This window comes from Malus sylvestris, chromosome 13 (assembly GCF_916048215.2).
Source record: "Malus sylvestris chromosome 13, drMalSylv7.2, whole genome shotgun sequence".
NCBI classification, from domain to species: Eukaryota; Viridiplantae; Streptophyta; class Magnoliopsida; order Rosales; family Rosaceae; genus Malus; species Malus sylvestris.
In genome coordinates, this window is record NC_062272.1 from 9,195,451 (window position 1) to 9,208,179 (window position 12,729).

Here is a 12,729-nt window from a genome sequence, read left to right on the forward strand (position 1 = left end):
GAATTTTTATTACAAAATTAATTTTATAGGAACCTAGAGCCTTTACTTTCTGGATAAAATTATCGTCGTCTCCAAGGGACAAGGATCCTCTCTGAGCAATTCTCTAGGGATCCTAGGAATCCCGCAATCTTGTCAATTCATCGTATATCGTGTGGTCATAAATTATTTAAATTTTAAATTTTAAAATTCAAATATAAACAGTATCTAACGAAAACTGACCGTACGATATAAAATAAACGAACAAGATTACAGGATTCCTATAATCCCTAGGGAATTGCTCAGGAGAGAATCCTGATCCCTCTCCAAGGGGAGCTCTGCAGCTTCTAGTACGACTTTATCATCTAGCATTGCAAAGATTCCTAATAATATTGTTCCCTCTGCAGTTTGATTAATTTACCAATTAACTGGGTGAATAATTGTTAAATAAATTTACCACTTTGTACGGCTCAGACACAAACACTTGAAATTTAACGAAACCATGTGCAGTATGACACAAGCAAGCAAGCTAGGGTAGAGGAATCTTTAATTCGTACCATGCGAAGTTGCATACACAGGCAGAAAGTTGCCGATGAGGAACAAGTGTCCTAGACTTGCAGGCATGTACTGGACTGATATATACAAACAAAATGTCATTAATGAATCACATCTCGGAAAAATAAGAAATTTTGCATGTATTTATAAGATGTTTGGTTACTTTTTATATATCATTGATTTTATTGCGGATATTCAACTTCTTTTATCATGGTATCAAAACATGCCGTCCCTTTTGTAAAGCCCAATAATCACACATACGTCACTTCATATGTTCTTAAAATTCATCGACTAATTCCAATTTAGTTGTAGACACCTAGTATTTTAATCCATGAAATAAGCTTTAGCTAATTTAAGTTGTCCATCATTCAATCCAGTTTTCCCATTTTCACTATTTATGGTTAATACAAACAACATTTGACAGAAAAAATTCGACCGAAACGCTATAGATATAAGAATATATATACATATTGCAATGATCGATCAACTACGTTGTTTTGGTTGGGACTTTGAAACAAGAGATTTTTCGATGTGTCCAGAACACAAAGGTACGCCATATATGATTATATAAGTGGAGAAATTTTTTGTTCTTATTTCTTCACATGCAATTGTACAATGACATATAACACACCACTCCGTGTTTCGAAGAACTTAAAAATCTCTCGAGGATGATACATAATTTAAATTTAAACACGTGTGATGCATTATGTGACAACCAAGATCGCCAAGGAACTTACACTGAAAAGGCAAGGTATCGATGCATCATCATAAGTTGGAATAAGAAAGAAAAGAAAGGAGAAGGGAAGAGAAAAATAAGGTAAAGAAAAAGGAAAGGGTTTAGCTAAAGCACCGACAGATAAGGACATGCCATATGAACGAAGAACTAAAGTGAAACATTGTGTTGCTTTTCTTCTCTTATATATGAAAAGAATATGATCAACAAGTTGCTTTCAATCCTTAAACTATTAATCCCCGCTTAATCAGGCTGTAATATTTCGATTTGCTGCTGCCTCTATCTAGTTGCATATTTTTTTGAGATGATGATATTTTGATTACTGGCTCGTTCCGAAAGTATTTTTAAAATGCTAAAAACATTTTTTGTGAAAATGATTTTATAATCAATCTTTAGTAAAAATGCAAGTGAATTTTGAAAAAACACTTAAATGATTCCTGCAATAAGCACCAGTTATGTGCTTCTTGTATGAAGGAAGCACTTCAAAATCTTTTACAACCCAAAAATATTTTCTCTAAAAATGGTTTTAATCATTTTAAAAGTACACCTCCAAACGAACCCTAAATATATTTTTGGTTTTACCTACCTTAAACAAGTTACAAAACACCAATCACCAAATGAATGCATCTTGTTATTGAAGGATCAGTTAGTATGTTAAAACCAACTAGTTCTTAGTGATACTTCTCTAAAGAAAGTAAATATATCTAGTTGTCACAAAAATACTAAAATACTCTATGCAGGATGAATGTGGTATCGATAATGTCTAACGTCTATATTGATAACAATATTGAAACGTTACACCATTAAAATGTTATCTACATATATTATCAATGGTTTAACGACCCCATATCAATCCATCATTTAGTAACAGAAAATGATTGGTAATTACAACATCCATTTAGCTAAGGGTATAAAAAGAAAAATACATTTTTTGTCTAAAACGAAGTGGTGTGGCTTCAACGCTACAAGTGTTTTAATCGTAAGATTTTATGTTTACAACTATTTCGATTCTCTATTCTCAGTCTCGTTTATTCCCGTATCATTCAATACTTCGCAATATAGAAGAAATTTCCTTAAAGAAGAAGAAGAAATGGGCAAATGAACTTTGTTTGAGCCCCTTTAATATTGACCCTAGTCGCTATCGGCTCCTAAAGAATCCCAAAACTTGTCGTTCATGGACAATAGTTAGAGCAAGAGCTAGGCCCATCTGAAGTCAATTTCAAATCTCAGCAAGGAAATAACGACGGCCCACCTTTTTTTCTCAGACGATTTGAGAGGCCGAACCAATGAAGTCTCATTGTCGTTATTCAATTTTCCCACAAGTCTCTTTGCATAACTCCAAAACCAAAACCCTATTGCGGTTTGGTAAAGGTGTTGGAGGTCGTATTCCCTCCTCCCACATTTCTTAAGAGTTTCCAAATTTTGTCAATATTTGTGCACCAAAAAGTTCCCCCTAAACCAATAATTGTGCATAAAATAATCGCATTTTACATGATTTGTGTAAAATTAATGTGCATGATATGCCGGTTTCTAACTTTTATTGAGTTGACATTCTTGTTGCTAGTTGACACGTTCCTTTCCGAGCATTGTTTCGCTCATTCATTGTAAGGTATTTTGGTGTTACAAAAATTTGAGTTTGATGCTTATAAATCGGGTAGGATGGAAAATTTGAACTAATAGGAGTGAGTACTATTGTTTTCTTTTTTGTCAAACGATATATTTTGTTAGATTAGTTACCGATGGGGTTTGAACCCGTGCCGTCATACAAGAGCTCAACTCATTTCCATCATTGTGGTAAGGTAAAGGACCACTTGCGAGTGAGTACTATTGTTGAGTGTCGCATACAAGTCTTCCTATAGAAAAATAGGCCCGAGAGAAAATAGAAAATAAATGTACTATGATAAGGTACCAAAGTTATTAAAAATAAATGCATCAATACCACGACAATAATGTTATAGTAATCAAACTCAAACATTGTTTAAATAAATAAATCTAATAGAATTATAAGTTTTGTATCTTCCTTACTCCTAGTTAAATTTGGACTTTAAATTTCTTGGGCCTAATAGGTTATGAGTTTTGGGCTGCAGTGGAACGAGGCCCAGTCTACCTTCCCATTTTGCTACAATGTTTGGGAATTCCACACCAATTAGGATTAGGACTGCAATAATCTGCAACCTATAAAATGTCCCACCCTGCCTGTATCCCTTGGCAATTCGCAGAGACCAGACGATTCAGCTCTTCTCTCTTCCCATGCAAGCAAACATGAAGGGCACTGCTGTAATAATCATCTTGCTCCTTTTATCCTTCTTCAACTTCATGCATGCAAAGGAAGTAGACGAATCACGTACCGGCAAACAGGCAGGTTCGGCTATAACCTTCTCCGACGAGGACTTAATACGACCCATCGAAGTCCTCCACAACGACGAACTCGTCGTCCAGATGTTGGTGGCAACCACCAGAGTGGATAAGATACTGATCGACACCGGCGCTTCAGTCAACATTATTTTCCTTTCCGTTCTAAAGCGGATGGGGCTCAGCGAGAGAGACATTGTTCAATGCCGCCGAGCAGACAATATCGTGGCCGCGTTCGGGGAAAATGCCAGACCTATGGGGATCATAACTCTCCCGGTCACTGCTGGGATTGCGCCCAAATCCAGCACTGTGATGGTGGATTTTTCCGTGCTGGATGATTCTTTGGGTTTAGGTTACAACATCATATTTGGAATTCCGGGGTTAAACGCCCTAAGGGCAGTGCCCTCAACTTACCACCTCCTCCTCCGCTTCCCAACGGAAGCCGGAATAGGGCAAGTCAGAGGGGATCAGCTGCAAGCTAGAGAGTACTATAAGCCCCGGCGCCAGCTGGAGCAAGTGAGGAGGCGGAAGACTCAGAAGGATGCACGGGCGTGTGTAATTCTTTTAGGTTTGATTATTTTACTATCAATTTTGCTGCGGTTTTGAAGAAAGTTGCAACAGGGACTCCTATCTCCAAGGAACCAACAATTTTCTAACGACTATTTGGTCTAGTAATGTATGGTTTTCCACTTATATGTGTTGACTCGCTCAATTTGTATGAACGAGACTAGACGAATTTTTTTTATTAAACGCTCATTTTCTTCAAAAATTCATTAATTGTACAGTAACTGTGTTTCCAATGACCTTCTTTCAAGATCCATAAGATGTGTGAATTTTTTTCTGGTTATATTGCCAACAACAATTGGAAAGCTGCTAATATTCAAAGAATAATACTTGCATCCCTCATTTAAGAGAACAACTTACATGACATGTGTTCAACGCTACAGTGACGTCCCATATCAATGAAATAAAGACATATGAACAAAAACTTTCACATGTTTTCAATTCATTGACACGCGACACCGTCGTGAGGGTGAACTTGTGCCATGTAACTCCTTATCCTCACGAAGATGAGCTGATTCCTTTTGACATGGACCAATACTCTCTTGGCACATGTTCACGCTCAAACTCCTAATTGGGATATATTTATTTATTCTTATTAAAGTGATGAACATATGTCAAGAGATGATTGATCTCTATGAAATAGGAGAATGAGCTCATCTCTCCAAGTGGTGAGATTGTTCTATGTTCCCGGAATATGGGTCGACCACTTATATTATGACACGTGATGCACCGATCCGTGTTTCAGATGCACATAAAAATCTCTCATCTAAATGAGGGATACAATTATTATTGATGTTCAACTTCTTAGTTCCTTTAAAATGTGTACATATCTACAACAAATATTGTGCACAACTTTGTAACATAACAAAACACAAAAAGCCCGGTAGGAAATAAATCGAAGGAACAAGGCCTAGGGGCTGTTTTGACAAATTTTAAAATTACCAGAACCGGTAAGGAAATATATGAATAAAATTTAGGGAACTTTAACGAAAAACTTCCGGTACTATTCACTTTAACGAAAAATCATATTTTTACATTAAAAAGTCAATTATGATACTATTCACTACCCCTTATTTTGTCATTATTGTTAAAACTCAAAAATTTCAAATCATTTTTATTAGTTTTTGTTGAACAACAAAAATATACAACATAAAGAAATAGAGTCCATACAAATTGGGTCAGACTACAAGGCAAAACAAAGATGTAAACCAGCCCAAAAGTTAAGAATGGGCCTTACATACAAAACAAGATCCAGAAATAAACAAATAAAAAAAAATAATAAATATGAATTTCTTCCTACAAAAGGGGGAAGAAAACGTGCAACACAGAAACCTCATTCTCTACAGGGTGTGAAAAAAAAAACTGCACAAGTTAGTGGGAGAGGTTAAGTAAAAGTGGCAGGAGATCATGGCCTCCAACTTCCCCCACGTAGCAAATTCCAGAGCTTTCCTAGGATGCCTATAAATAAGCATCACCTGCAGCAAGTAGAAGGGGAACAGACAGAAAAAAGAGGGGATACTCTGCAAAAAAAAATAGAGAAACATTGAGAGAAAATACCAAGAGTGACGAAGTGCTGCCAGAAAAGAGAAGGAATTCAATTATTCGTGCTTTCAAAGTCAAGAACCAAGGAAGAATATTCATCACCAGGTATAAAACAAAGCCCTGTTAAAATTATTTTTCTCTTGATTTTTGTTATGTTGTATATATATACAAGAAATAGAGAAGGACACGAAGGAAGAAGCAACGGAAAAAAAAGGGCAGCCGAAGACAACCAGGCAAGGGTCCATGACATTCCCCTTTGCTTGGCAATGGTCCACAACGCAAGGGAAAAAAGGAAAAAAAAAACAGAGAAGGACAAATCAAATTTTCTAATATTTCTTTTAGTTTTTTTTTGTTTCCTTTGTTTCGTTGTTTGGTATTTTTTCTGCACCAAACAGATGGAGGTGGAGATTCTGAACCACTAACTGCAGCAGAAATGATCTCCAAAAATCCCATGAATTTCTTCGGGATGGCCTAGACCACCCCGTGAAGTTCCAATCAAAGTCTAAGTAACCCATACCTGCCGTCCGTACATTATTGCGACTTGAAGTAGATGGGTTTGGCAAATGCCGTGTTGCATAAAGCCAGAAGAAACTCATTCTTTGCGGTCCAATGAGAAAACAGATGCATTTGTGGACAAATAAACAAGGGAAAAGAAGCAAAATGCAACTTTTGCTCCCCTTGACTAACTCATATTTGGTCTCTATGAAGAAAAGTAGCAAGGAAGAAACATATACCAAGATGAAACTCGAGAGGAAAGAAATTATCGTGTTTGGTGTTTTCTTTGCTGCTCACGGGTACAAGATATGGAGCATGCCTTTGGCTAAAAATCCTATGAAAACTCATTGGGGATAGAGTCCAAGAAAAAGGAAAAAATGGAAAAGATGGTTTGCAAAGGAAAAGAAAGCCTAAACTCCCCTTGACCGACTCATGTTTGGTCTAAAGTCCACAAAAGAAAGTCCCCAATTCAACCATTGATAAAGACAAGGAAAGAAAGGAAATTTCCCAATCTTTAAATAGATAGCTAAAAGAAATTTGCTTCTCTACCACGGAAAAGTTGGATTAAAAAAAAGGTTTAGGCTGTCTCAAGTTGAGAAAAAAAATGGCAAGCATCGAAGACAAAACATAAATGGGAACACAAAAAGGGTATCGAAATGCTCACTGTCAAGACCAGTCAAAATAATCATCTATGCAGAAACAGAAATGCCAGAGAGTGATAATACATCAAAACCCATCCAAAAGTATAGCATATATTATGAGTACGTTACTACAAATTCCAGAGTACAAACTCTCACCTTCGGAGCCATAAATCAACAATTGTCTTCAACTAACTCGGGGCTGCAAAATGGTTTTGACCAACAACCAATTGAAGAGATGTCGTTTCCTGGGACTCTGCACGAAAGAATTGATGAAATTCATTACAGTTAGAGTTTCATTCCACTTCAAATACATAAAACAAACCCAGAACATAAAACGAAAATGGGTAACCTGCTTGATTTCTCCCTCTCTTCGTTTTCAAGTCTTTGATCCACAAAGGAAGTACACAAGCAAAGTAGTACAGCAGAAAGAAAAGAATGCCCGTGGCCTGCATAAAAAGGTCTCTACGGTTTAAGGGGAAAAGAAGATAAATTAGAACAATTCAAAAGAGTTTGAGTTCCACTAAATGTTACCCATCTTTGTTTGAAAATCAACGGTTGACAAACCCAAAAGGAATTTCAAAAACATGGCGAACTTCACGGGAGCCCAAAATATTGCGGAACTACCTTTGGTTTCTGATGAAAGAGCACTGTGTGTTAGAATTGAAAAAAAAAAGACTTAAAAAAAACATCTCGCAAGGTGAAGGAAAAGGGTGAACAAAATCTGTGCACCTCACGTGAAGTTTTGCCCACAGGAAGAATAGTGGTTGAACTTAAAAGCTTTAAAAAGTCACATAGAAAAAAGGGCGGAGCAAAGTTGTCAGAAAGCTTGAAAATTCAAAATGGGTTCAAAATCCCATTCTTTTTTTAATGGGGTTGAAAATAAAAAAAAAGGTTCTCTAAATGACCTCACGTGGGATAGACTTTGAATCCCATTTTCTAATGAAAGGAAAAGCAAATCTCATTCCACTTTGAACTAAGTATTTCACAGGAAGTTCGCTCAAGTGGAGAAGAAAGAGTGGATGTGACATGGTCCTAAAAAAAAAACCTCCCAGTTTGTCCTACTCAAATTAATGGGTCATTTACATTACCTATTAATTATTCAAATCCAATCCAAATGGCTCCTCATTTTCCTAAAAATCTGAACACAAAATTCATTCAAACAACGAACTACGCTGGTTTGATTCCGTTAAGGATACGTAGGCAGTCTAATATCAAGTTTTAGATGCAACCATGAAACCAAAACGAATCCCTGGTTTATATAAACTAAATTCACTCCTGCTATCAAATACCAAAATGGCACGAAGCCGAAGAAAGGTGGCCAATGACACGAAGCCGAAGAAAAGTCTCAAATGGCATGAAGCTGTATCAAGTATCAAATGGCAGCTGCAACAAGTCTAAAAAATCACGAAGTTACATATAGCTCCAATGGCTTAAAGTCCTCGCCCGCACGAGCTAAAACTGCACAAGGCATCAAATGCTCCTTGCCTGCACGAGTTGAAACTGCACAAGGCATCAAATCTCAACAAATACTTGAACTACGAGTGACTTGATCCCTCAAGAGGGTACGTAGGCAATCTAGGATTCGACCTAGGTGCAGTTACAAAATCAAACAAACACCAAAATCCTCAAGTTACATTTTATTCGAATTAGAATCAAAGGGTATTCCTTTCCTAAAAGAATGATTGTAATTAATAGGCGCATAGCCTAGAATGGGTCGAACTCGAATTAATAAAATCCTCTTCGAAAAATGAACGAGGGTGAAATTGTGTCGAGTGAATTATTTGTTTACATATTATGTACAATTTTTGCTCAACAGTTTTCTTTAAAATTTATTCCCGAAGGCGGTTCTTTGCTTTATCCTGCCTGTATCAAAACGCCCTGTACGGATGCGTGGTGCGGCGTCGTTCGGTCGGATTTCTATCATGAACCGGAGCCCTACACACGGCTGGCCCGTGCCAAATTTAGGGCTTCCTCGCGTTGTGAGTCATTTATAAAGCACACTAAATGGGAGATAGGCTGCCACTTGCCAGAGGAACCCTTGTTAGAGATTTCAATAATAATAATAATTATTATTATTAATATATATATATATATATATATTAATATATAATATTTATGAATATATAAATATATAAATATATATGACCTAGTGCTGGTGCCATCCGCAGCATGCATGCGGCAATATGTATTGAAAGGTTGGATTTAATTCAACCTTGTACCTTTTGGTTGAATTACAACTTTTGGTTAAAAGATATGATGTTTACTCAAATTGTATGAGTAGAATTAAAGGATATAATTAGTCAATATTTATTTTCTGAAAATTCTAAATAGAACACATGTCTTTTGGGTCAACACTATTAAGAAGAGTTGTGTGTCTTCAACTAAAATGAAATGGCTCGATGAACGGGTACTTTGATGTCTATAAATACATGTTGTGGTATAATGTTTCATACACAATTCATTCAGAAATTTGTTGTCTACATAATTTCTTTGCTCTCTTTTCTCTACGCATCACATTCATACAATTTCTTTCTAGTTATTTCTAAGGGAATATAATTTGGTTTTGCTAATCGAATATTTCATACTTTGTTGTATCCTGGAAGTGATTTGCCAAGAACCCTTTAGCAAACTCATTCGAGTGGGGGCAAATAACACTTTAAGGAAACGATTCAAATCGTACCTCAAAGTCATTATTCGGATTATTCTCCATAAATCTACATTTAATCTAACAATCTTAAAGTGTTATTTTCGTTATGGATAACAAATCTGATAATATGGCTTTAAAGATTATCAATCAAGATGTCTACAAGTTAGACAAATTTGATGGATCAAATTTCACCCGATGGAAGGACAAGATGCGTTTCATGCTTACTGTTCTAAATGTCATATATGTGTTGGACCCGAAATTGGAGCCTATTTGTGAACCAAGTGACAAAGACTCGGACAATATAGTTGTCGATCGAAAGAAGCGTGAAGAAAATGAATTGGTATGTCGAGGACACATCTTGGGCACATTATTTGATCGTTTATATGACCTGTATGCACACATTCAATCTCCAAAGGAAATTTGGGAAGCACTTGAACACAAGTACACAACGGAAAAAAAGAGGTACCCATAAATTTTAATGTTCAAATATTATGAATTCACTATGTTTGATAACAAACTCATCCTAGACCAAGTTCATGAATTAGTGGTCTTGGTCTCAAAACTTCGTGAACTTAAAATAGTTATTCCGGATCCTATGATAGTTGGAGTTATTATGGCAAAATTACCCCAAACATGGAATAACTATAGAAAGAAACTTCTACACATGGTGGAAGATATTAGTTTGGAGAATTTGCAAAAGAGTATTCAAATTGAAGAGGAAACTCGAAATCGTGATAAGAATTTTGCAAATCAAGATTTCTCTAAAGTTCACATTGTCGAAGGAAACACATATAAAAAGAACTTCAAAGTCAAAATTGACAAAGGGAAGTCTAAGAAGACCAATTCCAACAACAATCAAAAGAATGCAAATGGTGTATGTTACCATTGTGGAAAGTAAGGTCATTACATTCGTGATTGTAGACACAGAAAAGCAAGTGAGGAATATGCCAATAAGACCAATAGCGCAAATATGGTGGATTTTTACAATTGCCGGAGGAGCAATTTCTTTGGCTTCGAAGAAGCAAACATGTATAGCACATTCAACTATGGAATCTGAATTTATAGCATTAGCAGCAGGTAAAGAAGCGGAATGGATTAGAAATTTGTTATTGGAAATAGAGTTGTGGCCACAACCAATGCCATCCATTTCTTTATACTGTGATAGTGAGGCTACTTTGTCTAGAGCATACAATAAGGTATACAATGGAAAATCTAGACATATTAGCTTGAGACATGAATATGTCAAGCAATTAATAACTGATGGAGTTATTAATATTGTTTATGTTAAATCAAGTAATAACTTGGCGGATCCGTTAACGAAAGCACTTTCAAGAGCTTTGGTAGTTAGTACATCTAGTGGAATGGGTCTAAAACCCTTTACTGAAAATTAGCCACCAATAATGGTAACCCGACTTTATCTAGAACATCACTAGTTTAAAAGTTTAATGGGTAATAACAAGTTATTGTTAAGTGGTTGTGCAAGCACTGAAAATTATTATATAGCTCATTCCAGGATGATCAGTGCAAGACTGCTACGTTTAGGAAGGATGAGTTTTAACTCTTAATGAGGTTATTTGTAGTTATGTCTATAGTAGCAGGGACATGGGAAGGAACCTCACCTATATAAACATAAGAAGTGGTGCCACTTCTGCCAAGAGTTGGGTTTTCTCTTGTAAATGTTCATGAAACCAGGATGAAGCACAAGGCCATAATAGTGCTTAATTAGTTCAGAAATTTCTTTAAGGAAATAAGACATAATCATGTGTGTAGTGATTCCGGTTTTAACATAAGAACAGGTGGTTTAAACTTAGGTCACCATCGCATTCGTTATAACTTTGAATCACTTACACTAATTAAAGGTTTAATTCGAAAGACACCTTTATTGTATGCATGATTATATCGGTATGCTTGTGATAATTATAAAGAGAGAATTATTGTAATATCATTTACCATATTATTGAAATTGGGAAGGATTGTTAGAGATTTCAATAATAATAATAATAATAATTATTAATATATATATATATATATATATTAATATATAATATTTATGAATATATAAATATATAAATATATATGACCTAGTGCTGGTGCCATCCGCAGCATGCATGCGGCAATATGTATTGAAAGGTTGGATTTAATTCAACCTTGTACCTTTTGGTTGAATTACAACTTTTGGTTAAAAGATATGATGTTTACTCAAATTGTATGGGTAGAATTAAAGGATTTAATTAGTCAATATTTATTTTCTGAAAATTCTAAATAGAACACATGTCTTTTGGGTCAACATTATTAAGAAGAGTTGTGTGTCTTCAACTAAAATGAAATGGCTCGATGAACGGGTACTTTGATGTCTATAAATACATGTTGTGGTATAATGTTTCATACACAATTCATTCAGAAATTTGTTGTCTACATAATTTCTTTGCTCTCTTTTCTCTACGCATCACATTCATACAATTTCTTTCTAGTTATTTCTAAGAGAATATAATTTGGTTTTGCTAATCGAATATTCCATACTTTGTTGTATCCTGGAAGTGATTTGCCAAGAACCCTTTAGCAAACTCATTCGAGTGGGGGCAGATAACACTTTAAGGAAACGATTCAAATCGTACCTCAAAGTCATTATTCGGATTATTCTCCATAAATCTACATTTAATCTAACAATACAACCCTGACAGCCAAATTTTCCTCCATTCTTCAACACAGCAGTCTTGACGAGGGGTATGAAAAAAGCCTTCGACTTTCCTTCGACTTTATGCTAATTTTTCTCATGGAAGAATGCATATATTTCACTTATTTCGAATGACGTATATATTAAGATAGAGATAGAGTTTAATTGTGAGAGGTAAATGTTCAACATTTTGTCCTTAAGCCAAGTTTAAACCTCATTATGGTGCTCATGATTGATTAGCTTGTCTCTCTTTTAGGATACAACGATCATATTGTTGTAATAGTAGCACCAAATCACAAGGTTTTGTTGGATACTCTCTCAGGTGAACTCAACGAGACATTATAATATCTAGTGTACTCTATGTATGATTATGTAAATATGAAAAGTCAATATGACTACTTGGGGACTTGACTATTTATAGAAGTAGAGAAGTCTATTAAGAAAGCATGTGACTAATAATGAAAAGTCAAAACTGTAACTCTTCATTTGAATTTCATGTTTAGAGGGACGCATCTTTTCATCAAAATACACCACTACTAATTTTCATTCA

At 35.5% G+C, this 12,729-nt stretch overlaps 1 long non-coding RNA gene across 1 annotated transcript; it reads right to left on the bottom strand.

The window, feature by feature from the left end:
• Nucleotides 1–5,340: 5,340 nt before the first annotated feature.
• LOC126596959 (uncharacterized) lies at nucleotides 5,341–7,104 on the bottom strand. The gene is made up of 2 exons (XR_007614078.1): nucleotides 7,009–7,104; nucleotides 5,341–5,698 (listed from the first exon to the last, which is right to left on the bottom strand). It is a non-coding gene; the product is annotated as an uncharacterized LOC126596959 (long non-coding RNA).
• Between the last annotated feature and the right edge of the window lie 5,625 nt (nucleotides 7,105–12,729).